Source organism: Schistocerca cancellata, unplaced genomic scaffold (genome assembly GCF_023864275.1).
Source record: "Schistocerca cancellata isolate TAMUIC-IGC-003103 unplaced genomic scaffold, iqSchCanc2.1 HiC_scaffold_826, whole genome shotgun sequence".
Classification (NCBI taxonomy): Eukaryota; Metazoa; Arthropoda; class Insecta; order Orthoptera; family Acrididae; genus Schistocerca; species Schistocerca cancellata.
In genome coordinates this window covers 151,708-176,098 of record NW_026046837.1, presented here as the reverse complement: position 1 = coordinate 176,098, position 24,391 = coordinate 151,708, and the positions used below count along the sequence as shown (strand labels likewise).

The following is a 24,391-nucleotide window of genomic DNA, read 5'->3' as shown; positions in this document are numbered from 1 at the left end:
TGTGACATTGCAGTAGAGCGACGACCACTACAAAAGATGTATTATTTACATTTCATTTCAGCGTATACACCGCGAGTGCCATGTGACAGGGCCTCTCTCTCGATGTCGATCTGCATTTGGCGTCTCTTAAGTGTCGGTCTGCAGTAGGCCGCTGTTGGCCGAGCGGCGTGCAGTCGCCTTACATGAAGCCCAATGGGCAACTTCAGTGCCACTGTGGACGACAGCATACTGTAGCCGGAGAGAGGAGTCGAAAGGCGCGTTTCACAGTAGAGCCACGCTATCCCACAAGCTGTGCACTAGGTCAAGTTTTTCGCAGACCGCAAACCTTTGGTGGCTTGACGCTCGTCGTCGATCGTAAGGGTGAAACAGTGAAGAGAGTTGGAAAACGGTAAGGTGGACACCCCCAGCAGCATGTGTGTGTCAAATCCGATATCTGGTCGAGGGCTGTAAGATTCAGTATGATGACGTGACAATTCGGGAGTAGCTCAGGAAGGCAAAGCTGCGGCCTTCTTAGCTCTGTGGTAGAGCACTGGTCTCGTAAACCAGGGGTCGTGAGTTCGACCCTCACAGAAGGCATTCATTTTTTAACGTTGCTGCTGAGAGCAGAGCTAGCTCGAGCAGCATCTAACAAATGGCAGTGCACTGAATGAAGGGGAAGATCTACAACCGATAAAGAATTCTCTACTTGCATCAGAGGTTTACTGAATGTGTAGGCGGAACAATGTTTTGTATGCATTTTGTAGTAGAATGTCATGCTTGGCGATGTCATTCGTTAATGAGCTCCGCTACAGTGTGCATGCACGTTATCCATGTGAAGAGGCGTAAGCAGATACTACCATTCTGCGAGGTGCCTGCAGAAAGTATACGAGTTGCATTGATAAAGAGAGCAGGAGTGACCGCAAGTCAAGGCCTCCGTGGCGCAATCGGCTAGCGCGTTCGGCTGTTAACCGAAAGGTTGGTTGTTCGAGCCCACCTGGGGGCGAAATCGTTTTAATCGCCACCGAGGTGAAGACATATGTCCACTTTGATAGAGATACACAGCTAGAGTGACAGTTTGGCTGTGTTTGAATGATGCCACACAGCCTTATACACATTCAGCCACGTGACAGTGGAGGTAAAAACATGGCCCTATGCGGACGTTCTACTGTTTTCCTATTCATTCGGCACGTGTGACATTGCAGTAGAGCGACGACCACTACAAAAGATGTATTATTTACATTTCATTTCAGCGTATACACCGCGAGTGCCATGTGACAGGGCCTCTCTCTCGATGTCGATCTGCATTTGGCGTCTCTTAAGTGTCGGTCTGCAGTAGGCCGCTGTTGGCCGAGCGGCGTGCAGTCGCCTTACATGAAGCCCAATGGGCAACTTCAGTGCCACTGTGGACGACAGCATACTGTAGCCGGAGAGAGGAGTCGAAAGGCGCGTTTCACAGTAGAGCCACGCTATCCCACAAGCTGTGCACTAGGTCAAGTTTTTCGCAGACCGCAAACCTTTGGTGGCTTGACGCTCGTCGTCGATCGTAAGGATGAAACAGTGAAGAGAGTTGGAAAACGGTAAGGTGGACACCCCCAGCAGCATGTGTGTGTCAAATCCGATATCTGGTCGAGGGCTGTAAGATTCAGTATGATGACGTGACAATTCGGGAGTAGCTCACGAAGGCAAAGCTGCGGCCTTCTTAGCTCTGTGGTAGAGCACTGGTCTCGTAAACCAGGGGTCGTGAGTTCGACCCTCACAGAAGGCATTCATTCTTTTAACGTTGCTGCTGAGAGCAGAGCTAGCTCGAGCAGCATCTAACAAATGGCAGTGCACTGAATGAAGGGGAAGTTCTACAACCGATAAAGAATGCTCTACTTGCATCAGAGGTTTACTGAATGTGTAGGCGGAACACTGTTTTGTATGCATTTTGTAGTAGAATGTCATGCTTGGCGATGTCATTCGTTAATGAGCTCCGCTACAGTGTGCATGCACGTTATCCATGTGAAGAGGCGTAAGCAGATACTACCATTCTGCGAGGTGCCTGCAGAAAGTATACGAGTTGCATTGATAAAGAGAGCAGGAGTGACCGCAAGTCAAGGCCTCCGTGGCGCAATCGGCTAGCGCGTTCGGCTGTTAACCGAAAGGTTGGTGGTTCGAGCCCACCCGGGGGCGAAATCGTTTTAATCGCCACCGAGGTGAAGACATATGTCCACTTTGATAGAGATACACAGCTAGAGTGACAGTTTGGCTGTGTTTGAATGATGCCACACAGCCTTATACACATTCAGCCACGTGACAGTGGAGGTAAAAACATGGCCCTATGCGGACGTTCTACTGTTTTCCTATTCATTCGGCACGTGTGACATTGCAGTAGAGCGACGACCACTACAAAAGATGTATTATTTACATTTCATTTCAGCGTATACACCGCGAGTGCCATGTGACAGGGCCTCTCTCTCGATGTCGATCTGCATTTGGCGTCTCTTAAGTGTCGGTCTGCAGTAGGCCGCTGTTGGCCGAGCGGCGTGCAGTCGCCTTACATGAAGCCCAATGGGCAACTTCAGTGCCACTGTGGACGACAGCATACTGTAGCCGGAGAGAGGAGTCGAAAGGCGCGTTTCACAGTAGAGCCACGCTATCCCACAAGCTGTGCACTAGGTCAAGTTTTTCGCAGACCGCAAACCTTTGGTGGCTTGACGCTCGTCGTCGATCGTAAGGATGAAACAGTGAAGAGAGTTGGAAAACGGTAAGGTGGACACCCCCAGCAGCATGTGTGTGTCAAATCCGATATCTGGTCGAGGGCTGTAAGATTCAGTATGATGACGTGACAATTCGGGAGTAGCTCACGAAGGCAAAGCTGCGGCCTTCTTAGCTCTGTGGTAGAGCACTGGTCTCGTAAACCAGGGGTCGTGAGTTCGACCCTCACAGAAGGCATTCATTCTTTTAACGTTGCTGCTGAGAGCAGAGCTAGCTCGAGCAGCATCTAACAAATGGCAGTGCACTGAATGAAGGGGAAGTTCTACAACCGATAAAGAATGCTCTACTTGCATCAGAGGTTTACTGAATGTGTAGGCGGAACACTGTTTTGTATGCATTTTGTAGTAGAATGTCATGCTTGGCGATGTCATTCGTTAATGAGCTCCGCTACAGTGTGCATGCACGTTATCCATGTGAAGAGGCGTAAGCAGATACTACCATTCTGCGAGGTGCCTGCAGAAAGTATACGAGTTGCATTGATAAAGAGAGCAGGAGTGACCGCAAGTCAAGGCCTCCGTGGCGCAATCGGCTAGCGCGTTCGGCTGTTAACCGAAAGGTTGGTGGTTCGAGCCCACCCGGGGGCGAAATCGTTTTAATCGCCACCGAGGTGAAGACATATGTCCACTTTGATAGAGATACACAGCTAGAGTGACAGTTTGGCTGTGTTTGAATGATGCCACACACCCTTATACACATTCAGCCACGTGACAGTGGAGGTAAAAACATGGCCCTATGCGGACGTTCTACTGTTTTCCTATTCATTCGGCACGTGTGACATTGCAGTAGAGCGACGACCACTACAAAAGATGTATTATTTACATTTCATTTCAGCGTATACACCGCGAGTGCCATGTGACAGGGCCTCTCTCTCGATGTCGATCTGCATTTGGCGTCTCTTAAGTGTCGGTCTGCAGTAGGCCGCTGTTGGCCGAGCGGCGTGCAGTCGCCTTACATGAAGCCCAATGGGCAACTTCAGTGCCACTGTGGACGACAGCATACTGTAGCCGGAGAGAGGAGTCGAAAGGCGCGTTTCACAGTAGAGCCACGCTATCCCACAAGCTGTGCACTAGGTCAAGTTTTTCGCAGACCGCAAACCTTTGGTGGCTTGACGCTCGTCGTCGATCGTAAGGGTGAAACAGTGAAGAGACTTGGAAAACGGTAAGGTGGACACCCCCAGCAGCATGTGTGTGTCAAATCCGATATCTGGTCGAGGGCTGTAAGATTCAGTATGATGACGTGACAATTCGGGAGTAGCTCACGAAGGCAAAGCTGCGGCCTTCTTAGCTCAGTGGTAGAGCACTGGTCTCGTGAACCAGGGGTCGTGAGTTCGACCCTCACAGAAGGCATTCTGTTTTTTAACGTTGCTGCTTGAGCAGAGCTAGCTCGAGCAGCATCTAACAAATGGCAGTGCACTGAATGAAGGGGAAGTTCTACAACCGATAAAGAATGCTCTACTTGCATCAGAGGTTTACTGAATGTGTAGGCGGAACACTGTTTTGTATGCATTTTGTAGTAGAATGTCATGCTTGGCGATGTCATTCGTTAATTAGCTCCGCTACAGTGTGCATGCACGTTATCCATGTGAAGAGGCGTAAGCAGATACTACCATTCTGCGAGGTGCCTGCAGAAAGTATACGAGTTGCATTGATAAAGAGAGCAGGAGTGACCGCAAGTCAAGGCCTCCGTGGCGCAATCGGCTAGCGCGTTCGGCTGTTAACCGAAAGGTTGGTTGTTCGAGCCCACCTGGGGGCGAAATCGTTTTAATCGCCACCGAGGTGAAGACATATGTCCACTTTGATAGAGATACACAGCTAGAGTGACAGTTTGGCTGTGTTTGAATGATGCCACACAGCCTTATACACATTCAGCCACGTGACAGTGGAGGTAAAAACATGGCCCTATGCGGACGTTCTACTGTTTTCCTATTCATTCGGCACGTGTGACATTGCAGTAGAGCGACGACCACTACAAAAGATGTATTATTTACATTTCATTTCAGCGTATACACCGCGAGTGCCATGTGACAGGGCCTCTCTCTCGATGTCGATCTGCATTTGGCGTCTCTTAAGTGTCGGTCTGCAGTAGGCCGCTGTTGGCCGAGCGGCGTGCAGTCGCCTTACATGAAGCCCAATGGGCAACTTCAGTGCCACTGTGGACGACAGCATACTGTAGCCGGAGAGAGGAGTCGAAAGGCGCGTTTCACAGTAGAGCCACGCTATCCCACAAGCTGTGCACTAGGTCAAGTTTTTCGCAGACCGCAAACCTTTGGTGGCTTGACGCTCGTCGTCGATCGTAAGGGTGAAACAGTGAAGAGACTTGGAAAACGGTAAGGTGGACACCCCCAGCAGCATGTGTGTGTCAAATCCGATATCTGGTCGAGGGCTGTAAGATTCAGTATGATGACGTGACAATTCGGGAGTAGCTCACGAAGGCAAAGCTGCGGCCTTCTTAGCTCAGTGGTAGAGCACTGGTCTCGTGAACCAGGGGTCGTGAGTTCGACCCTCACAGAAGGCATTCTGTTTTTTAACGTTGCTGCTTGAGCAGAGCTAGCTCGAGCAGCATCTAACAAATGGCAGTGCACTGAATGAAGGGGAAGTTCTACAACCGATAAAGAATGCTCTACTTGCATCAGAGGTTTACTGAATGTGTAGGCGGAACACTGTTTTGTATGCATTTTGTAGTAGAATGTCATGCTTGGCGATGTCATTCGTTAATTAGCTCCGCTACAGTGTGCATGCACGTTATCCATGTGAAGAGGCGTAAGCAGATACTACCATTCTGCGAGGTGCCTGCAGAAAGTATACGAGTTGCATTGATAAAGAGAGCAGGAGTGACCGCAAGTCAAGGCCTCCGTGGCGCAATCGGCTAGCGCGTTCGGCTGTTAACCGAAAGGTTGGTTGTTCGAGCCCACCTGGGGGCGAAATCGTTTTAATCGCCACCGAGGTGAAGACATATGTCCACTTTGATAGAGATACACAGCTAGAGTGACAGTTTGGCTGTGTTTGAATGATGCCACACAGCCTTATACACATTCAGCCACGTGACAGTGGAGGTAAAAACATGGCCCTATGCGGACGTTCTACTGTTTTCCTATTCATTCGGCACGTGTGACATTGCAGTAGAGCGACGACCACTACAAAAGATGTATTATTTACATTTCATTTCAGCGTATACACCGCGAGTGCCATGTGACAGGGCCTCTCTCTCGATGTCGATCTGCATTTGGCGTCTCTTAAGTGTCGGTCTGCAGTAGGCCGCTGTTGGCCGAGCGGCGTGCAGTCGCCTTACATGAAGCCCAATGGGCAACTTCAGTGCCACTGTGGACGACAGCATACTGTAGCCGGAGAGAGGAGTCGAAAGGCGCGTTTCACAGTAGAGCCACGCTATCCCACAAGCTGTGCACTAGGTCAAGTTTTTCGCAGACCGCAAACCTTTGGTGGCTTGACGCTCGTCGTCGATCGTAAGGATGAAACAGTGAAGAGAGTTGGAAAACGGTAAGGTGGACACCCCCAGCAGCATGTGTGTGTCAAATCCGATATCTGGTCGAGGGCTGTAAGATTCAGTATGATGACGTGACAATTCGGGAGTAGCTCACGAAGGCAAAGCTGCGGCCTTCTTAGCTCTGTGGTAGAGCACTGGTCTCGTAAACCAGGGGTCGTGAGTTCGACCCTCACAGAAGGCATTCATTCTTTTAACGTTGCTGCTGAGAGCAGAGCTAGCTCGAGCAGCATCTAACAAATGGCAGTGCACTGAATGAAGGGGAAGTTCTACAACCGATAAAGAATGCTCTACTTGCATCAGAGGTTTACTGAATGTGTAGGCGGAACACTGTTTTGTATGCATTTTGTAGTAGAATGTCATGCTTGGCGATGTCATTCGTTAATGAGCTCCGCTACAGTGTGCATGCACGTTATCCATGTGAAGAGGCGTAAGCAGATACTACCATTCTGCGAGGTGCCTGCAGAAAGTATACGAGTTGCATTGATAAAGAGAGCAGGAGTGACCGCAAGTCAAGGCCTCCGTGGCGCAATCGGCTAGCGCGTTCGGCTGTTAACCGAAAGGTTGGTGGTTCGAGCCCACCCGGGGGCGAAATCGTTTTAATCGCCACCGAGGTGAAGACATATGTCCACTTTGATAGAGATACACAGCTAGAGTGACAGTTTGGCTGTGTTTGAATGATGCCACACACCCTTATACACATTCAGCCACGTGACAGTGGAGGTAAAAACATGGCCCTATGCGGACGTTCTACTGTTTTCCTATTCATTCGGCACGTGTGACATTGCAGTAGAGCGACGACCACTACAAAAGATGTATTATTTACATTTCATTTCAGCGTATACACCGCGAGTGCCATGTGACAGGGCCTCTCTCTCGATGTCGATCTGCATTTGGCGTCTCTTAAGTGTCGGTCTGCAGTAGGCCGCTGTTGGCCGAGCGGCGTGCAGTCGCCTTACATGAAGCCCAATGGGCAACTTCAGTGCCACTGTGGACGACAGCATACTGTAGCCGGAGAGAGGAGTCGAAAGGCGCGTTTCACAGTAGAGCCACGCTATCCCACAAGCTGTGCACTAGGTCAAGTTTTTCGCAGACCGCAAACCTTTGGTGGCTTGACGCTCGTCGTCGATCGTAAGGGTGAAACAGTGAAGAGAGTTGGAAAACGGTAAGGTGGACACCCCCAGCAGCATGTGTGTGTCAAATCCGATATCTGGTCGAGGGCTGTAAGATTCAGTATGATGACGTGACAATTCGGGAGTAGCTCAGGAAGGCAAAGCTGCGGCCTTCTTAGCTCTGTGGTAGAGCACTGGTCTCGTAAACCAGGGGTCGTGAGTTCGACCCTCACAGAAGGCATTCATTTTTTAACGTTGCTGCTGAGAGCAGAGCTAGCTCGAGCAGCATCTAACAAATGGCAGTGCACTGAATGAAGGGGAAGATCTACAACCGATAAAGAATTCTCTACTTGCATCAGAGGTTTACTGAATGTGTAGGCGGAACAATGTTTTGTATGCATTTTGTAGTAGAATGTCATGCTTGGCGATGTCATTCGTTAATGAGCTCCGCTACAGTGTGCATGCACGTTATCCATGTGAAGAGGCGTAAGCAGATACTACCATTCTGCGAGGTGCCTGCAGAAAGTATACGAGTTGCATTGATAAAGAGAGCAGGAGTGACCGCAAGTCAAGGCCTCCGTGGCGCAATCGGCTAGCGCGTTCGGCTGTTAACCGAAAGGTTGGTTGTTCGAGCCCACCTGGGGGCGAAATCGTTTTAATCGCCACCGAGGTGAAGACATATGTCCACTTTGATAGAGATACACAGCTAGAGTGACAGTTTGGCTGTGTTTGAATGATGCCACACAGCCTTATACACATTCAGCCACGTGACAGTGGAGGTAAAAACATGGCCCTATGCGGACGTTCTACTGTTTTCCTATTCATTCGGCACGTGTGACATTGCAGTAGAGCGACGACCACTACAAAAGATGTATTATTTACATTTCATTTCAGCGTATACACCGCGAGTGCCATGTGACAGGGCCTCTCTCTCGATGTCGATCTGCATTTGGCGTCTCTTAAGTGTCGGTCTGCAGTAGGCCGCTGTTGGCCGAGCGGCGTGCAGTCGCCTTACATGAAGCCCAATGGGCAACTTCAGTGCCACTGTGGACGACAGCATACTGTAGCCGGAGAGAGGAGTCGAAAGGCGCGTTTCACAGTAGAGCCACGCTATCCCACAAGCTGTGCACTAGGTCAAGTTTTTCGCAGACCGCAAACCTTTGGTGGCTTGACGCTCGTCGTCGATCGTAAGGATGAAACAGTGAAGAGAGTTGGAAAACGGTAAGGTGGACACCCCCAGCAGCATGTGTGTGTCAAATCCGATATCTGGTCGAGGGCTGTAAGATTCAGTATGATGACGTGACAATTCAGGAGTAGCTCACGAAGGCAAAGCTGCGGCCTTCTTAGCTCTGTGGTAGAGCACTGGTCTCGTAAACCAGGGGTCGTGAGTTCGACCCTCACAGAAGGCATTCATTCTTTTAACGTTGCTGCTGAGAGCAGAGCTAGCTCGAGCAGCATCTAACAAATGGCAGTGCACTGAATGAAGGGGAAGTTCTACAACCGATAAAGAATGCTCTACTTGCATCAGAGGTTTACTGAATGTGTAGGCGGAACACTGTTTTGTATGCATTTTGTAGTAGAATGTCATGCTTGGCGATGTCATTCGTTAATGAGCTCCGCTACAGTGTGCATGCACGTTATCCATGTGAAGAGGCGTAAGCAGATACTACCATTCTGCGAGGTGCCTGCAGAAAGTATACGAGTTGCATTGATAAAGAGAGCAGGAGTGACCGCAAGTCAAGGCCTCCGTGGCGCAATCGGCTAGCGCGTTCGGCTGTTAACCGAAAGGTTGGTGGTTCGAGCCCACCCGGGGGCGAAATCGTTTTAATCGCCACCGAGGTGAAGACATATGTCCACTTTGATAGAGATACACAGCTAGAGTGACAGTTTGGCTGTGTTTGAATGATGCCACACAGCCTTATACACATTCAGCCACGTGACAGTGGAGGTAAAAACATGGCCCTATGCGGACGTTCTACTGTTTTCCTATTCATTCGGCACGTGTGACATTGCAGTAGAGCGACGACCACTACAAAAGATGTATTATTTACATTTCATTTCAGCGTATACACCGCGAGTGCCATGTGACAGGGCCTCTCTCTCGATGTCGATCTGCATTTGGCGTCTCTTAAGTGTCGGTCTGCAGTAGGCCGCTGTTGGCCGAGCGGCGTGCAGTCGCCTTACATGAAGCCCAATGGGCAACTTCAGTGCCACTGTGGACGACAGCATACTGTAGCCGGAGAGAGGAGTCGAAAGGCGCGTTTCACAGTAGAGCCACGCTATCCCACAAGCTGTGCACTAGGTCAAGTTTTTCGCAGACCGCAAACCTTTGGTGGCTTGACGCTCGTCGTCGATCGTAAGGGTGAAACAGTGAAGAGAGTTGGAAAACGGTAAGGTGGACACCCCCAGCAGCATGTGTGTGTCAAATCCGATATCTGGTCGAGGGCTGTAAGATTCAGTATGATGACGTGACAATTCGGGAGTAGCTCAGGAAGGCAAAGCTGCGGCCTTCTTAGCTCTGTGGTAGAGCACTGGTCTCGTAAACCAGGGGTCGTGAGTTCGACCCTCACAGAAGGCATTCATTTTTTTAACGTTGCTGCTGAGAGCAGAGCTAGCTCGAGCAGCATCTAACAAATGGCAGTGCACTGAATGAAGGGGAAGTTCTACAACCGATAAAGAATGCTCTACTTGCATCAGAGGTTTACTGAATGTGTAGGCGGAACACTGTTTTGTATGCATTTTGTAGTAGAATGTCATGCTTGGCGATGTCATTCGTTAATGAGCTCCGCTACAGTGTGCATGCACGTTATCCATGTGAAGAGGCGTAAGCAGATACTACCATTCTGCGAGGTGCCTGCAGAAAGTATACGAGTTGCATTGATAAAGAGAGCAGGAGTGACCGCAAGTCAAGGCCTCCGTGGCGCAATCGGCTAGCGCGTTCGGCTGTTAACCGAAAGGTTGGTGGTTCGAGCCCACCCGGGGGCGAAATCGTTTTAATCGCCACCGAGGTGAAGACATATGTCCACTTTGATAGAGATACACAGCTAGAGTGACAGTTTGGCTGTGTTTGAATGATGCCACACACCCTTATACACATTCAGCCACGTGACAGTGGAGGTAAAAACATGGCCCTATGCGGACGTTCTACTGTTTTCCTATTCATTCGGCACGTGTGACATTGCAGTAGAGCGACGACCACTACAAAAGATGTATTATTTACATTTCATTTCAGCGTATACACCGCGAGTGCCATGTGACAGGGCCTCTCTCTCGATGTCGATCTGCATTTGGCGTCTCTTAAGTGTCGGTCTGCAGTAGGCCGCTGTTGGCCGAGCGGCGTGCAGTCGCCTTACATGAAGCCCAATGGGCAACTTCAGTGCCACTGTGGACGACAGCATACTGTAGCCGGAGAGAGGAGTCGAAAGGCGCGTTTCACAGTAGAGCCACGCTATCCCACAAGCTGTGCACTAGGTCAAGTTTTTCGCAGACCGCAAACCTTTGGTGGCTTGACGCTCGTCGTCGATCGTAAGGGTGAAACAGTGAAGAGAGTTGGAAAACGGTAAGGTGGACACCCCCAGCAGCATGTGTGTGTCAAATCCGATATCTGGTCGAGGGCTGTAAGATTTAGTATGATGACGTGACAATTCGGGAGTAGCTCACGAAGGCAAAGCTGCGGCCTTCTTAGCTCTGTGGTAGAGCACTGGTCTCGTAAACCAGGGGTCGTGAGTTCGACCCTCACAGAAGGCATTCATTCTTTTAACGTTGCTGCTGAGAGCAGAGCTAGCTCGAGCAGCATCTAACAAATGGCAGTGCACTGAATGAAGGGGAAGTTCTACAACCGATAAAGAATGCTCTACTTGCATCAGAGGTTTACTGAATGTGTAGGCGGAACACTGTTTTGTATGCATTTTGTAGTAGAATGTCATGCTTGGCGATGTCATTCGTTAATGAGCTCCGCTACAGTGTGCATGCACGTTATCCATGTGAAGAGGCGTAAGCAGATACTACCATTCTGCGAGGTGCCTGCAGAAAGTATACGAGTTGCATTGATAAAGAGAGCAGGAGTGACCGCAAGTCAAGGCCTCCGTGGCGCAATCGGCTAGCGCGTTCGGCTGTTAACCGAAAGGTTGGTGGTTCGAGCCCACCCGGGGGCGAAATCGTTTTAATCGCCACCGAGGTGAAGACATATGTCCACTTTGATAGAGATACACAGCTAGAGTGACAGTTTGGCTGTGTTTGAATGATGCCACACACCCTTATACACATTCAGCCACGTGACAGTGGAGGTAAAAACATGGCCCTATGCGGACGTTCTACTGTTTTCCTATTCATTCGGCACGTGTGACATTGCAGTAGAGCGACGACCACTACAAAAGATGTATTATTTACATTTCATTTCAGCGTATACACCGCGAGTGCCATGTGACAGGGCCTCTCTCTCGATGTCGATCTGCATTTGGCGTCTCTTAAGTGTCGGTCTGCAGTAGGCCGCTGTTGGCCGAGCGGCGTGCAGTCGCCTTACATGAAGCCCAATGGGCAACTTCAGTGCCACTGTGGACGACAGCATACTGTAGCCGGAGAGAGGAGTCGAAAGGCGCGTTTCACAGTAGAGCCACGCTATCCCACAAGCTGTGCACTAGGTCAAGTTTTTCGCAGACCGCAAACCTTTGGTGGCTTGACGCTCGTCGTCGATCGTAAGGGTGAAACAGTGAAGAGAGTTGGAAAACGGTAAGGTGGACACCCCCAGCAGCATGTGTGTGTCAAATCCGATATCTGGTCGAGGGCTGTAAGATTCAGTATGATGACGTGACAATTCGGGAGTAGCTCAGGAAGGCAAAGCTGCGGCCTTCTTAGCTCTGTGGTAGAGCACTGGTCTCGTAAACCAGGGGTCGTGAGTTCGACCCTCACAGAAGGCATTCATTTTTTAACGTTGCTGCTGAGAGCAGAGCTAGCTCGAGCAGCATCTAACAAATGGCAGTGCACTGAATGAAGGGGAAGATCTACAACCGATAAAGAATTCTCTACTTGCATCAGAGGTTTACTGAATGTGTAGGCGGAACAATGTTTTGTATGCATTTTGTAGTAGAATGTCATGCTTGGCGATGTCATTCGTTAATGAGCTCCGCTACAGTGTGCATGCACGTTATCCATGTGAAGAGGCGTAAGCAGATACTACCATTCTGCGAGGTGCCTGCAGAAAGTATACGAGTTGCATTGATAAAGAGAGCAGGAGTGACCGCAAGTCAAGGCCTCCGTGGCGCAATCGGCTAGCGCGTTCGGCTGTTAACCGAAAGGTTGGTTGTTCGAGCCCACCTGGGGGCGATATCGTTTTAATCGCCACCGAGGTGAAGACATATGTCCACTTTGATAGAGATACACAGCTAGAGTGACAGTTTGGCTGTGTTTGAATGATGCCACACAGCCTTATACACATTCAGCCACGTGACAGTGGAGGTAAAAACATGGCCCTATGCGGACGTTCTACTGTTTTCCTATTCATTCGGCACGTGTGACATTGCAGTAGAGCGACGACCACTACAAAAGATGTATTATTTACATTTCATTTCAGCGTATACACCGCGAGTGCCATGTGACAGGGCCTCTCTCTCGATGTCGATCTGCATTTGGCGTCTCTTAAGTGTCGGTCTGCAGTAGGCCGCTGTTGGCCGAGCGGCGTGCAGTCGCCTTACATGAAGCCCAATGGGCAACTTCAGTGCCACTGTGGACGACAGCATACTGTAGCCGGAGAGAGGAGTCGAAAGGCGCGTTTCACAGTAGAGCCACGCTATCCCACAAGCTGTGCACTAGGTCAAGTTTTTCGCAGACCGCAAACCTTTGGTGGCTTGACGCTCGTCGTCGATCGTAAGGATGAAACAGTGAAGAGAGTTGGAAAACGGTAAGGTGGACACCCCCAGCAGCATGTGTGTGTCAAATCCGATATCTGGTCGAGGGCTGTAAGATTCAGTATGATGACGTGACAATTCAGGAGTAGCTCACGAAGGCAAAGCTGCGGCCTTCTTAGCTCTGTGGTAGAGCACTGGTCTCGTAAACCAGGGGTCGTGAGTTCGACCCTCACAGAAGGCATTCATTCTTTTAACGTTGCTGCTGAGAGCAGAGCTAGCTCGAGCAGCATCTAACAAATGGCAGTGCACTGAATGAAGGGGAAGTTCTACAACCGATAAAGAATGCTCTACTTGCATCAGAGGTTTACTGAATGTGTAGGCGGAACACTGTTTTGTATGCATTTTGTAGTAGAATGTCATGCTTGGCGATGTCATTTGTTAATGAGCTCCGCTACAGTGTGCATGCACGTTATCCATGTGAAGAGGCGTAAGCAGATACTACCATTCTGCGAGGTGCCTGCAGAAAGTATACGAGTTGCATTGATAAAGAGAGCAGGAGTGACCGCAAGTCAAGGCCTCCGTGGCGCAATCGGCTAGCGCGTTCGGCTGTTAACCGAAAGGTTGGTGGTTCGAGCCCACCCGGGGGCGAAATCGTTTTAATCGCCACCGAGGTGAAGACATATGTCCACTTTGATAGAGATACACAGCTAGAGTGACAGTTTGGCTGTGTTTGAATGATGCCACACACCCTTATACACATTCAGCCACGTGACAGTGGAGGTAAAAACATGGCCCTATGCGGACGTTCTACTGTTTTCCTATTCATTCGGCACGTGTGACATTGCAGTAGAGCGACGACCACTACAAAAGATGTATTATTTACATTTCATTTCAGCGTATACACCGCGAGTGCCATGTGACAGGGCCTCTCTCTCGATGTCGATCTGCATTTGGCGTCTCTTAAGTGTCGGTCTGCAGTAGGCCGCTGTTGGCCGAGCGGCGTGCAGTCGCCTTACATGAAGCCCAATGGGCAACTTCAGTGCCACTGTGGACGACAGCATACTGTAGCCGGAGAGAGGAGTCGAAAGGCGCGTTTCACAGTAGAGCCACGCTATCCCACAAGCTGTGCACTAGGTCAAGTTTTTCGCAGACCGCAAACCTTTGGTGGCTTGACGCTCGTCGTCGATCGTAAGGGTGAAACAGTGAAGAGAGTTGGAAAACGGTAAGGTGGACACCCCCAGCAGCATGTGTGTGTCAAATCCGATATCTGGTCGAGGGCTGTAAGATTTAGTATGATGACGTGACAATTCGGGAGTAGCTCACGAAGGCAAAGCTGCGGCCTTCTTAGCTCTGTGGTAGAGCACTGGTCTCGTAAACCAGGGGTCGTGAGTTCGACCCTCACAGAAGGCATTCATTCTTTTAACGTTGCTGCTGAGAGCAGAGCTAGCTCGAGCAGCATCTAACAAATGGCAGTGCACTGAATGAAGGGGAAGTTCTACAACCGATAAAGAATGCTCTACTTGCATCAGAGGTTTACTGAATGTGTAGGCGGAACACTGTTTTGTATGCATTTTGTAGTAGAATGTCATGCTTGGCGATGTCATTCGTTAATGAGCTCCGCTACAGTGTGCATGCACGTTATCCATGTGAAGAGGCGTAAGCAGATACTACCATTCTGCGAGGTGCCTGCAGAAAGTATACGAGTTGCATTGATAAAGAGAGCAGGAGTGACCGCAAGTCAAGGCCTCCGTGGCGCAATCGGCTAGCGCGTTCGGCTGTTAACCGAAAGGTTGGTGGTTCGAGCCCACCCGGGGGCGAAATCGTTTTAATCGCCACCGAGGTGAAGACATATGTCCACTTTGATAGAGATACACAGCTAGAGTGACAGTTTGGCTGTGTTTGAATGATGCCACACACCCTTATACACATTCAGCCACGTGACAGTGGAGGTAAAAACATGGCCCTATGCGGACGTTCTACTGTTTTCCTATTCATTCGGCACGTGTGACATTGCAGTAGAGCGACGACCACTACAAAAGATGTATTATTTACATTTCATTTCAGCGTATACACCGCGAGTGCCATGTGACAGGGCCTCTCTCTCGATGTCGATCTGCATTTGGCGTCTCTTAAGTGTCGGTCTGCAGTAGGCCGCTGTTGGCCGAGCGGCGTGCAGTCGCCTTACATGAAGCCCAATGGGCAACTTCAGTGCCACTGTGGACGACAGCATACTGTAGCCGGAGAGAGGAGTCGAAAGGCGCGTTTCACAGTAGAGCCACGCTATCCCACAAGCTGTGCACTAGGTCAAGTTTTTCGCAGACCGCAAACCTTTGGTGGCTTGACGCTCGTCGTCGATCGTAAGGGTGAAACAGTGAAGAGAGTTGGAAAACGGTAAGGTGGACACCCCCAGCAGCATGTGTGTGTCAAATCCGATATCTGGTCGAGGGCTGTAAGATTCAGTATGATGACGTGACAATTCGGGAGTAGCTCACGAAGGCAAAGCTGCGGCCTTCTTAGCTCTGTGGTAGAGCACTGGTCTCGTAAACCAGGGGTCGTGAGTTCGACCCTCACAGAAGGCATTCATTCTTTTAACGTTGCTGCTGAGAGCAGAGCTAGCTCGAGCAGCATCTAACAAATGGCAGTGCACTGAATGAAGGGGAAGTTCTACAACCGATAAAGAATGCTCTACTTGCATCAGAGGTTTACTGAATGTGTAGGCGGAACACTGTTTTGTATGCATTTTGTAGTAGAATGTCATGCTTGGCGATGTCATTCGTTAATGAGCTCCGCTACAGTGTGCATGCACGTTATCCATGTGAAGAGGCGTAAGCAGATACTACCATTCTGCGAGGTGCCTGCAGAAAGTATACGAGTTGCATTGATAAAGAGAGCAGGAGTGACCGCAAGTCAAGGCCTCCGTGGCGCAATCGGCTAGCGCGTTCGGCTGTTAACCGAAAGGTTGGTGGTTCGAGCCCACCCGGGGGCGAAATCGTTTTAATCGCCACCGAGGTGAAGACATATGTCCACTTTGATAGAGATACACAGCTAGAGTGACAGTTTGGCTGTGTTTGAATGATGCCACACACCCTTATACACATTCAGCCACGTGACAGTGGAGGTAAAAACATGGCCCTATGCGGACGTTCTACTGTTTTCCTATTCATTCGGCACGTGTGACGTGTGACATTGCAGTAGAGCGACGACCACTACAAAAGATGTATTATTTACATTTCATTTCAGCGTATACACCGCGAGTGCCATGTGACAGGGCCTCTCTCTCGATGTCGATCTGCATTTGGCGTCTCTTAAGTGTCGGTCTGCAGTAGGCCGCTGTTGGCCGAGCGGCGTGCAGTCGCCTTACATGAAGCCCAATGGGCAACTTCAGTGCCACTGTGGACGACAGCATACTGTAGCCGGAGAGAGGAGTCGAAAGGCGCGTTTCACAGTAGAGCCACGCTATCCCACAAGCTGTGCACTAGGTCAAGTTTTTCGCAGACCGCAAACCTTTGGTGGCTTGACGCTCGTCGTCGATCGTAAGGGTGAAACAGTGAAGAGAGTTGGAAAACGGTAAGGTGGACACCCCCAGCAGCATGTGTGTGTCAAATCCGACTTCTGGTCGAGGGCTGTAAGATTCAGTATGATGACGTGACAATTCGGGAGTAGCTCACGAAGGCAAAGCTGCGGCCTTCTTAGCTCTGTGGTAGAGCACTGGTCTCGTAAACCAGGGGTCGTGAGTTCGACCCTCACAGAAGGCATTCATTTTTTTTAACGTTGCTGCTGAGAGCAGAGCTAGCTCGAGCAGCATCTAACAAATGGCAGTGCACTGAATGAAGGGGAAGTTCTACAACCGATAAAGAATGCTCTACTTGCATCAGAGGTTTACTGAATGTGTAGGCGGAACACTGTTTTGTATGCATTTTGTAGTAGAATGTCATGCTTGGCGATGTCATTCGTTAATGAGCTCCGCTACAGTGTGCATGCACGTTTTCCATGTGAAGAGGCGTAAGCAGATACTACCATTCTGCGAGGTGCCTGCAGAAAGTATACGAGTTGCATTGATAAAGAGAGCAGGAGTGACCGCAAGTCAAGGCCTCCGTGGCGCAATCGGCTAGCGCGTTCGGCTGTTAACCGAAAGGTTGGTGGTTCGAGCCCACCCGGGGGCGAAATCGTTTTAATCGCCACCGAGGTGAAGACATATGTCCACTTTGATAGAGATACACAGCTAGAGTGACAGTTTGGCTGTGTTTGAATGATGCCACACAGCGTTATACACATTCAGCCACGTGACAGTGGAGGTAAAAGCATGGCCCTATGCGGACGTTCTACTGTTTTCCTATTCATTCGGCATGTGTGACACTGCAATAGAGCGACGACCACTACAAAAGATGTATTATTTACATTTCATTTCAGCGTATACACCGCGAGTGCCATGTGACAGGGCCTCTCTCTCGATGTCGATCTGCATTTGGCGTCTCTTAAGTGTCGGTCTGCAGTAGGCCGCTGTTGGCCGAGCGGCGTGCAGTCGCCTTACATGAAGCCCAATGGGCAACTTCAGTGCCACTGTGGACGACAGCATACTGTAGCCGGAGAGAGGAGTCGAAAGGCGCGTTTCACAGTAGAGCCACGCTATCCCACAAGCTGTGCACTAGGTCAAGTTTTTCGCAGACCGCAAACCTTTGGTGGCTTGACGCTCGTCGTCGATCGTAAGGGTGAAACAGTGAAGAGAGTTGGAAAACGGTAAGGTGGACACCCCCAGCAGCATGTGTGTGTCAAATCCGATATCTGGTCGAGGGCTGTAAGATTCAGTATGATGACGTGAGAATTCGGGAGTAGCTCACGAAGGCAAAGCTGCGGCCTTCTTAGCTCAGTGGTAGAGCACTGGTCTCGTAAACCAGGGGTCGTGAGTTCGACCCTCACAGAAGGCATTCATTTTTTTAACGTTGCTGCTGAGAGCAGAGCTAGCTCGAGCAGCATCTAACAAATGGCAGTGCACTGAATGAAGGGGAAGTTCTACAACCGATAAAGAATGCTCTACTTGCATCAGAGGTTTACTGAATGTGTAGGCGGAACACTGTTTTGTATGCATTTTGTAGTAGAATGTCATGCTTGGCGATGTCATTCGTTAATGAGCTCCGCTACAGTGTGCATGCACGTTTTCCATGTGAAGAGGCGTAAGCAGATACTACCATTCTGCGAGGTGCCTGCAGAAAGTATACGAGTTGCATTGATAAAGAGAGCAGGAGTGACCGCAAGTCAAGGCCTCCGTGGCGCAATCGGCTAGCGCGTTCGGCTGTTAACCGAAAGGTTGGTGGTTCGAGCCCACCCGGGGGCGAAATCGTTTTAATCGCCACCGAGGTGAAGACATATGTCCACTTTGATAGAGATACACAGCTAGAGTGACAGTTTGGCTGTGTTTGAATGATGCCACACAGCGTTATACACATTCAGCCACGTGACAGTGGAGGTAAAAGCATGGCCCTATGCGGACGTTCTACTGTTTTCCTATTCATTCGGCATGTGTGACACTGCAATAGAGCGACGACCACTACAAAAGATGTATTATTTACATTTCATTTCAGCGTATACACCGCGAGTGCCATGTGACAGGGCCTCTCTCTCGATGTCGATCTGCATTTGGCGTCTCTTAAGTGTCGGTCTGCAGTAGGCCGCTGTTGGCCGAGCGGCGTGCAGTCGCCTTACATGAAGCCCAATGGGCAACTTCAGTGCCACTGTGGACGACAGCATACTGTAGCCGGAGAGAGGAGTCGAAAGGCGCGTTTCACAGTAGAGCCACGCTATCCCACAAGCTGTGCACTAGGTCAAGTTTTTCGCAGACCGCAAACCTTTGGTGGCTTGACGCTCGTCGTCGATCGTAAGGGTGAAACAGTGAAGAGAGTTGGAAAACGGTAAGGTGGACACCCCCAGCAGCATGTGTGTGTCAAATCCGATATCTGGTCGAGGGCTGTAAGATTCAGTATGATGACGTGAGAATTCGGGAGTAGCTCACGAAGGCAAAGCTGCGGCCTTCTTAGCTCAGTGGTAGAGCACTGGTCTCGTAAACCAGGGGTCGTGAGTTCGACCCTCACAGAAGGCATTCATTTTTTTAACGTTGCTGCTGAGAGCAGAGCTAGCTCGAGCAGCATCTAACAAATGGCAGTGCACTGAATGAAGGGGAAGTTCTACAACCGATAAAGAATGCTCTACTTGCATCAGAGGTTTACTGAATGTGTAGGCGGAACACTGTTTTGTATGCATTTTGTAGTAGAATGTCATGCTTGGCGATGTCATTCGTTAATGAGCTCCGCTACAGTGTGCATGCACGTTTTCCATGTGAAGAGGCGTAAGCAGATACTACCATTCTGCGAGGTGCCTGCAGAAAGTATACGAGTTGCATTGATAAAGAGAGCAGGAGTGACCGCAAGTCAAGGCCTCCGTGGCGCAATCGGCTAGCGCGTTCGGCTGTTAACCGAAAGGTTGGTGGTTCGAGCCCACCCGGGGGCGAAATCGTTTTAATCGCCACCGAGGTGAAGACATATGTCCACTTTGATAGAGATACACAGCTAGAGTGACAGTTTGGCTGTGTTTGAATGATGCCACACAGCGTTATACACATTCAGCCACGTGACAGTGGAGGTAAAAGCATGGCCCTATGCGGACGTTCTACTGTTTTCCTATTCATTCGGCATGTGTGACACTGCAATAGAGCGACGACCACTACAAAAGATGTATTATTTACATTTCATTTCAGCGTATACACCGCGAGTGCCATGTGACAGGGCCTCTCTCTCGATGTCGATCTGCATTTGGCGTCTCTTAAGTGTCGGTCTGCAGTAGGCCGCTGTTGGCCGAGCGGCGTGCAGTCGCCTTACATGAAGCCCAATGGGCAACTTCAGTGCCACTGTGGACGACAGCATACTGTAGCCGGAGAGAGGAGTCGAAAGGCGCGTTTCACAGTAGAGCCACGCTATCCCACAAGCTGTGCACTAGGTCAAGTTTTTCGCAGACCGCAAACCTTTGGTGGCTTGACGCTCGTCGTCGATCGTAAGGGTGAAACAGTGAAGAGAGTTGGAAAACGGTAAGGTGGACACCCCCAGCAGCATGTGTGTGTCAAATCCGATATCTGGTCGAGGGCTGTAAGATTCAGTATGATGACGTGAGAATTCGGGAGTAGCTCACGAAGGCAAAGCTGCGGCCTTCTTAGCTCAGTGGTAGAGCACTGGTCTCGTAAACCAGGGGTCGTGAGTTCGACCCTCACAGAAGGCATTCATTTTTTTAACGTTGCTGCTGAGAGCAGAGCTAGCTCGAGCAGCATCTAACAAATGGCAGTGCACTGAATGAAGGGGAAGTTCTACAACCGATAAAGAATGCTCTACTTGCATCAGAGGTTTACTGAATGTGTAGGCGGAACACTGTTTTGTATGCATTTTGTAGTAGAATGTCATGCTTGGCGATGTCATTCGTTAATGAGCTCCGCTACAGTGTGCATGCACGTTATCCATGTGAAGAGGCGTAAGCAGATACTACCATTCTGCGAGGTGCCTGCAGAAAGTATACGAGTTGCATTGATAAAGAGAGCAGGAGTGACCGCAAGTCAAGGCCTCCGTGGCGCAATCGGCTAGCGCGTTCGGCTGTTAACCGAAAGGTTGGTGGTTCGAGCCCACCCGGGGGCGAAATCGTTTTAATCGCCACCGAGGTGAAGACATATGTCCACTTTGATAGAGATACACAGCTAGAGTGACAGTTTGGCTGTGTTTGAATGATGCCACACACCCTTATACACATTCAGCCACGTGACAGTGGAGGTAAAAACATGGCCCTATGCGGACGTTCTACTGTTTTCCTATTCATTCGGCACGTGTGACGTGTGACATTGCAGTAGAGCGACGACCACTACAAAAGATGTATTATTTACATTTCATTTCAGCGTATACACCGCGAGTGCCATGTGACAGGGCCTCTCTCTCGATGTCGATCTGCATTTGGCGTCTCTTAAGTGTCGGTCTGCAGTAGGCCGCTGTTGGCCGAGCGGCGTGCAGTCGCCTTACATGAAGCCCAATGGGCAACTTCAGTGCCACTGTGGACGACAGCATACTGTAGCCGGAGAGAGGAGTCGAAAGGCGCGTTTCACAGTAGAGCCACGCTATCCCACAAGCTGTGCACTAGGTCAAGTTTTTCGCAGACCGCAAACCTTTGGTGGCTTGACGCTCGTCGTCGATCGTAAGGGTGAAACAGTGAAGAGAGTTGGAAAACGGTAAGGTGGACACCCCCAGCAGCATGTGTGTGTCAAATCCGACTTCTGGTCGAGGGCTGTAAGATTCAGTATGATGACGTGACAATTCGGGAGTAGCTCACGAAGGCAAAGCTGCGGCCTTCTTAGCTCTGTGGTAGAGCACTGGTCTCGTAAACCAGGGGTCGTGAGTTCGACCCTCACAGAAGGCATTCATTTTTTTTAACGTTGCTGCTGAGAGCAGAGCTAGCTCGAGCAGCATCTAACAAATGGCAGTGCACTGAATGAAGGGGAAGTTCTACAACCGATAAAGAATGCTCTACTTGCATCAGAGGTTTACTGAATGTGTAGGCGGAACACTGTTTTGTATGCATTTTGTAGTAGAATGTCATGCTTGGCGATGTCATTCGTTAATGAGCTCCGCTACAGTGTGCATGCACGTTTTCCATGTGAAGAGGCGTAAGCAGATACTACCATTCTGCGAGGTGCCTGCAGAAAGTATACGAGTTGCATTGATAAAGAGAGCAGGAGTGACCGCAAGTCAAGGCCTCCGTGGCGCAATCGGCTAGCGCGTTCGGCTGTTAACCGAAAGGTTGGTGGTTCGAGCCCACCCGGGGGCGAAATCGTTTTAATCGCCACCGAGGTGAAGACATATGTCCACTTTGATAGAGATACACAGCTAGAGTGACAGTTTGGCTGTGTTTGAATGATGCCACACAGCGTTATACACATTCAGCCACGTGACAGTGGAGGTAAAAGCATGGCCCTATGCGGACGTTCTACTGTTTTCCTATTCATTCGGCATGTGTGACACTGCAATAGAGCGACGACCACTACAAAAGATGTATTATTTACATTTCATTTCAGCGTATACACCGCGAGTGCCATGTGACAGGGCCTCTCTCTCGATGTCGATCTGCATTTGGCGTCTCTTAAGTGTCGGTCTGCAGTAGGCCGCTGTTGGCCGAGCGGCGTGCAGTCGCCTTACATGAAGCCCAATGGGCAACTTCAGTGCCACTGTGGACGACAGCATACTGTAGCCGGAGAGAGGAGTCGAAAGGCGCGTTTCACAGTAGAGCCACGCTATCCCACAAGCTGTGCACTAGGTCAAGTTTTTCGCAGACCGCAAACCTTTGGTGGCTTGACGCTCGTCGTCGATCGTAAGGGTGAAACAGTGAAGAGAGTTGGAAAACGGTAAGGTGGACACCCCCAGCAGCATGTGTGTGTCAAATCCGATATCTGGTCGAGGGCTGTAAGATTCAGTATGATGACGTGAGAATTCGGGAGTAGCTCACGAAGGCAAAGCTGCGGCCTTCTTAGCTCAGTGGTAGAGCACTGGTCTCGTAAACCAGGGGTCGTGAGTTCGACCCTCACAGAAGGCATTCATTTTTTTAACGTTGCTGCTGAGAGCAGAGCTAGCTCGAGCAGCATCTAACAAATGGCAGTGCACTGAATGAAGGGGAAGTTCTACAACCGATAAAGAATGCTCTACTTGCATCAGAGGTTTACTGAATGTGTAGGCGGAACACTGTTTTGTATGCATTTTGTAGTAGAATGTCATGCTTGGCGATGTCATTCGTTAATGAGCTCCGCTACAGTGTGCATGCACGTTTTCCATGTGAAGAGGCGTAAGCAGATACTACCATTCTGCGAGGTGCCTGCAGAAAGTATACGAGTTGCATTGATAAAGAGAGCAGGAGTGACCGCAAGTCAAGGCCTCCGTGGCGCAATCGGCTAGCGCGTTCGGCTGTTAACCGAAAGGTTGGTGGTTCGAGCCCACCCGGGGGCGAAATCGTTTTAATCGCCACCGAGGTGAAGACATATGTCCACTTTGATAGAGATACACAGCTAGAGTGACAGTTTGGCTGTGTTTGAATGATGCCACACAGCGTTATACACATTCAGCCACGTGACAGTGGAGGTAAAAGCATGGCCCTATGCGGACGTTCTACTGTTTTCCTATTCATTCGGCATGTGTGACACTGCAATAGAGCGACGACCACTACAAAAGATGTATTATTTACATTTCATTTCAGCGTATACACCGCGAGTGCCATGTGACAGGGCCTCTCTCTCGATGTCGATCTGCATTTGGCGTCTCTTAAGTGTCGGTCTGCAGTAGGCCGCTGTTGGCCGAGCGGCGTGCAGTCGCCTTACATGAAGCCCAATGGGCAACTTCAGTGCCACTGTGGACGACAGCATACTGTAGCCGGAGAGAGGAGTCGAAAGGCGCGTTTCACAGTAGAGCCACGCTATCCCACAAGCTGTGCACTAGGTCAAGTTTTTCGCAGACCGCAAACCTTTGGTGGCTTGACGCTCGTCGTCGATCGTAAGGGTGAAACAGTGAAGAGAGTTGGAAAACGGTAAGGTGGACACCCCCAGCAGCATGTGTGTGTCAAATCCGATATCTGGTCGAGGGCTGTAAGATTCAGTATGATGACGTGAGAATTCGGGAGTAGCTCACGAAGGCAAAGCTGCGGCCTTCTTAGCTCAGTGGTAGAGCACTGGTCTCGTAAACCAGGGGTCGTGAGTTCGACCCTCACAGAAGGCATTCATTTTTTTAACGTTGCTGCTGAGAGCAGAGCTAGCTCGAGCAGCATCTAACAAATGGCAGTGCACTGAATGAAGGGGAAGTTCTACAACCGATAAAGAATGCTCTACTTGCATCAGAGGTTTACTGAATGTGTAGGCGGAACACTGTTTTGTATGCATTTTGTAGTAGAATGTCATGCTTGGCGATGTCATTCGTTAATGAGCTCCGCTACAGTGTGCATGCACGTTTTCCATGTGAAGAGGCGTAAGCAGATACTACCATTCTGCGAGGTGCCTGCAGAAAGTATACGAGTTGCATTGATAAAGAGAGCAGGAGTGACCGCAAGTCAAGGCCTCCGTGGCGCAATCGGCTAGCGCGTTCGGCTGTTAACCGAAAGGTTGGTGGTTCGAGCCCACCCGGGGGCGAAATCGTTTTAATCGCC

At 50.1% G+C, this 24,391-nt stretch overlaps 42 non-coding genes across 42 annotated transcripts; all 42 read left to right on the top strand.

Moving 5' to 3' along the window:
- Positions 1-504: 504 nt before the first annotated feature.
- On the top strand, positions 505-576 carry Trnat-cgu (transfer RNA threonine (anticodon CGU)). Its single transcript has one exon. It is a non-coding gene; the product is annotated as a tRNA-Thr (tRNA).
- A 332-nt stretch (positions 577-908) lies between these two features.
- On the top strand, positions 909-982 carry Trnan-guu (transfer RNA asparagine (anticodon GUU)). Its single transcript has one exon. It is a non-coding gene; the product is annotated as a tRNA-Asn (tRNA).
- A 690-nt stretch (positions 983-1,672) lies between these two features.
- On the top strand, positions 1,673-1,744 carry Trnat-cgu (transfer RNA threonine (anticodon CGU)). Its single transcript has one exon. It is a non-coding gene; the product is annotated as a tRNA-Thr (tRNA).
- Positions 1,745-2,077: 333 nt separating this feature from the next.
- Positions 2,078-2,151, top strand: Trnan-guu (transfer RNA asparagine (anticodon GUU)). The gene has a single exon. It is a non-coding gene; the product is annotated as a tRNA-Asn (tRNA).
- Positions 2,152-2,841: 690 nt separating this feature from the next.
- Positions 2,842-2,913, top strand: Trnat-cgu (transfer RNA threonine (anticodon CGU)). The gene has a single exon. It is a non-coding gene; the product is annotated as a tRNA-Thr (tRNA).
- Positions 2,914-3,246: 333 nt separating this feature from the next.
- Positions 3,247-3,320, top strand: Trnan-guu (transfer RNA asparagine (anticodon GUU)). The gene has a single exon. It is a non-coding gene; the product is annotated as a tRNA-Asn (tRNA).
- A 690-nt stretch (positions 3,321-4,010) lies between these two features.
- Trnat-cgu (transfer RNA threonine (anticodon CGU)) lies at positions 4,011-4,082 on the top strand. Its single transcript has one exon. It is a non-coding gene; the product is annotated as a tRNA-Thr (tRNA).
- A 332-nt stretch (positions 4,083-4,414) lies between these two features.
- Positions 4,415-4,488, top strand: Trnan-guu (transfer RNA asparagine (anticodon GUU)). The gene has a single exon. It is a non-coding gene; the product is annotated as a tRNA-Asn (tRNA).
- A 690-nt stretch (positions 4,489-5,178) lies between these two features.
- Trnat-cgu (transfer RNA threonine (anticodon CGU)) lies at positions 5,179-5,250 on the top strand. The gene has a single exon. It is a non-coding gene; the product is annotated as a tRNA-Thr (tRNA).
- Positions 5,251-5,582: 332 nt separating this feature from the next.
- Trnan-guu (transfer RNA asparagine (anticodon GUU)) lies at positions 5,583-5,656 on the top strand. The gene has a single exon. It is a non-coding gene; the product is annotated as a tRNA-Asn (tRNA).
- Positions 5,657-6,346: 690 nt separating this feature from the next.
- On the top strand, positions 6,347-6,418 carry Trnat-cgu (transfer RNA threonine (anticodon CGU)). Its single transcript has one exon. It is a non-coding gene; the product is annotated as a tRNA-Thr (tRNA).
- A 333-nt stretch (positions 6,419-6,751) lies between these two features.
- Positions 6,752-6,825, top strand: Trnan-guu (transfer RNA asparagine (anticodon GUU)). The gene has a single exon. It is a non-coding gene; the product is annotated as a tRNA-Asn (tRNA).
- A 690-nt stretch (positions 6,826-7,515) lies between these two features.
- Positions 7,516-7,587, top strand: Trnat-cgu (transfer RNA threonine (anticodon CGU)). Its single transcript has one exon. It is a non-coding gene; the product is annotated as a tRNA-Thr (tRNA).
- Positions 7,588-7,919: 332 nt separating this feature from the next.
- Positions 7,920-7,993, top strand: Trnan-guu (transfer RNA asparagine (anticodon GUU)). The gene has a single exon. It is a non-coding gene; the product is annotated as a tRNA-Asn (tRNA).
- A 690-nt stretch (positions 7,994-8,683) lies between these two features.
- On the top strand, positions 8,684-8,755 carry Trnat-cgu (transfer RNA threonine (anticodon CGU)). The gene has a single exon. It is a non-coding gene; the product is annotated as a tRNA-Thr (tRNA).
- Positions 8,756-9,088: 333 nt separating this feature from the next.
- On the top strand, positions 9,089-9,162 carry Trnan-guu (transfer RNA asparagine (anticodon GUU)). Its single transcript has one exon. It is a non-coding gene; the product is annotated as a tRNA-Asn (tRNA).
- Positions 9,163-9,852: 690 nt separating this feature from the next.
- Trnat-cgu (transfer RNA threonine (anticodon CGU)) lies at positions 9,853-9,924 on the top strand. Its single transcript has one exon. It is a non-coding gene; the product is annotated as a tRNA-Thr (tRNA).
- Positions 9,925-10,257: 333 nt separating this feature from the next.
- Trnan-guu (transfer RNA asparagine (anticodon GUU)) lies at positions 10,258-10,331 on the top strand. Its single transcript has one exon. It is a non-coding gene; the product is annotated as a tRNA-Asn (tRNA).
- Positions 10,332-11,021: 690 nt separating this feature from the next.
- Trnat-cgu (transfer RNA threonine (anticodon CGU)) lies at positions 11,022-11,093 on the top strand. The gene has a single exon. It is a non-coding gene; the product is annotated as a tRNA-Thr (tRNA).
- A 333-nt stretch (positions 11,094-11,426) lies between these two features.
- Trnan-guu (transfer RNA asparagine (anticodon GUU)) lies at positions 11,427-11,500 on the top strand. The gene has a single exon. It is a non-coding gene; the product is annotated as a tRNA-Asn (tRNA).
- Positions 11,501-12,190: 690 nt separating this feature from the next.
- On the top strand, positions 12,191-12,262 carry Trnat-cgu (transfer RNA threonine (anticodon CGU)). Its single transcript has one exon. It is a non-coding gene; the product is annotated as a tRNA-Thr (tRNA).
- A 332-nt stretch (positions 12,263-12,594) lies between these two features.
- On the top strand, positions 12,595-12,668 carry Trnan-guu (transfer RNA asparagine (anticodon GUU)). Its single transcript has one exon. It is a non-coding gene; the product is annotated as a tRNA-Asn (tRNA).
- A 690-nt stretch (positions 12,669-13,358) lies between these two features.
- Trnat-cgu (transfer RNA threonine (anticodon CGU)) lies at positions 13,359-13,430 on the top strand. Its single transcript has one exon. It is a non-coding gene; the product is annotated as a tRNA-Thr (tRNA).
- A 333-nt stretch (positions 13,431-13,763) lies between these two features.
- Trnan-guu (transfer RNA asparagine (anticodon GUU)) lies at positions 13,764-13,837 on the top strand. Its single transcript has one exon. It is a non-coding gene; the product is annotated as a tRNA-Asn (tRNA).
- Positions 13,838-14,527: 690 nt separating this feature from the next.
- On the top strand, positions 14,528-14,599 carry Trnat-cgu (transfer RNA threonine (anticodon CGU)). Its single transcript has one exon. It is a non-coding gene; the product is annotated as a tRNA-Thr (tRNA).
- Positions 14,600-14,932: 333 nt separating this feature from the next.
- On the top strand, positions 14,933-15,006 carry Trnan-guu (transfer RNA asparagine (anticodon GUU)). Its single transcript has one exon. It is a non-coding gene; the product is annotated as a tRNA-Asn (tRNA).
- Positions 15,007-15,696: 690 nt separating this feature from the next.
- On the top strand, positions 15,697-15,768 carry Trnat-cgu (transfer RNA threonine (anticodon CGU)). The gene has a single exon. It is a non-coding gene; the product is annotated as a tRNA-Thr (tRNA).
- Positions 15,769-16,101: 333 nt separating this feature from the next.
- Trnan-guu (transfer RNA asparagine (anticodon GUU)) lies at positions 16,102-16,175 on the top strand. Its single transcript has one exon. It is a non-coding gene; the product is annotated as a tRNA-Asn (tRNA).
- Positions 16,176-16,872: 697 nt separating this feature from the next.
- On the top strand, positions 16,873-16,944 carry Trnat-cgu (transfer RNA threonine (anticodon CGU)). The gene has a single exon. It is a non-coding gene; the product is annotated as a tRNA-Thr (tRNA).
- A 334-nt stretch (positions 16,945-17,278) lies between these two features.
- On the top strand, positions 17,279-17,352 carry Trnan-guu (transfer RNA asparagine (anticodon GUU)). The gene has a single exon. It is a non-coding gene; the product is annotated as a tRNA-Asn (tRNA).
- Positions 17,353-18,042: 690 nt separating this feature from the next.
- Positions 18,043-18,114, top strand: Trnat-cgu (transfer RNA threonine (anticodon CGU)). Its single transcript has one exon. It is a non-coding gene; the product is annotated as a tRNA-Thr (tRNA).
- A 333-nt stretch (positions 18,115-18,447) lies between these two features.
- On the top strand, positions 18,448-18,521 carry Trnan-guu (transfer RNA asparagine (anticodon GUU)). The gene has a single exon. It is a non-coding gene; the product is annotated as a tRNA-Asn (tRNA).
- Positions 18,522-19,211: 690 nt separating this feature from the next.
- On the top strand, positions 19,212-19,283 carry Trnat-cgu (transfer RNA threonine (anticodon CGU)). The gene has a single exon. It is a non-coding gene; the product is annotated as a tRNA-Thr (tRNA).
- Positions 19,284-19,616: 333 nt separating this feature from the next.
- Positions 19,617-19,690, top strand: Trnan-guu (transfer RNA asparagine (anticodon GUU)). The gene has a single exon. It is a non-coding gene; the product is annotated as a tRNA-Asn (tRNA).
- Positions 19,691-20,380: 690 nt separating this feature from the next.
- Trnat-cgu (transfer RNA threonine (anticodon CGU)) lies at positions 20,381-20,452 on the top strand. Its single transcript has one exon. It is a non-coding gene; the product is annotated as a tRNA-Thr (tRNA).
- A 333-nt stretch (positions 20,453-20,785) lies between these two features.
- On the top strand, positions 20,786-20,859 carry Trnan-guu (transfer RNA asparagine (anticodon GUU)). Its single transcript has one exon. It is a non-coding gene; the product is annotated as a tRNA-Asn (tRNA).
- A 697-nt stretch (positions 20,860-21,556) lies between these two features.
- Positions 21,557-21,628, top strand: Trnat-cgu (transfer RNA threonine (anticodon CGU)). The gene has a single exon. It is a non-coding gene; the product is annotated as a tRNA-Thr (tRNA).
- A 334-nt stretch (positions 21,629-21,962) lies between these two features.
- Positions 21,963-22,036, top strand: Trnan-guu (transfer RNA asparagine (anticodon GUU)). Its single transcript has one exon. It is a non-coding gene; the product is annotated as a tRNA-Asn (tRNA).
- A 690-nt stretch (positions 22,037-22,726) lies between these two features.
- On the top strand, positions 22,727-22,798 carry Trnat-cgu (transfer RNA threonine (anticodon CGU)). Its single transcript has one exon. It is a non-coding gene; the product is annotated as a tRNA-Thr (tRNA).
- Positions 22,799-23,131: 333 nt separating this feature from the next.
- Positions 23,132-23,205, top strand: Trnan-guu (transfer RNA asparagine (anticodon GUU)). Its single transcript has one exon. It is a non-coding gene; the product is annotated as a tRNA-Asn (tRNA).
- A 690-nt stretch (positions 23,206-23,895) lies between these two features.
- Positions 23,896-23,967, top strand: Trnat-cgu (transfer RNA threonine (anticodon CGU)). Its single transcript has one exon. It is a non-coding gene; the product is annotated as a tRNA-Thr (tRNA).
- A 333-nt stretch (positions 23,968-24,300) lies between these two features.
- Positions 24,301-24,374, top strand: Trnan-guu (transfer RNA asparagine (anticodon GUU)). Its single transcript has one exon. It is a non-coding gene; the product is annotated as a tRNA-Asn (tRNA).
- The last annotated feature ends 17 nt before the right edge of the window (positions 24,375-24,391 follow it).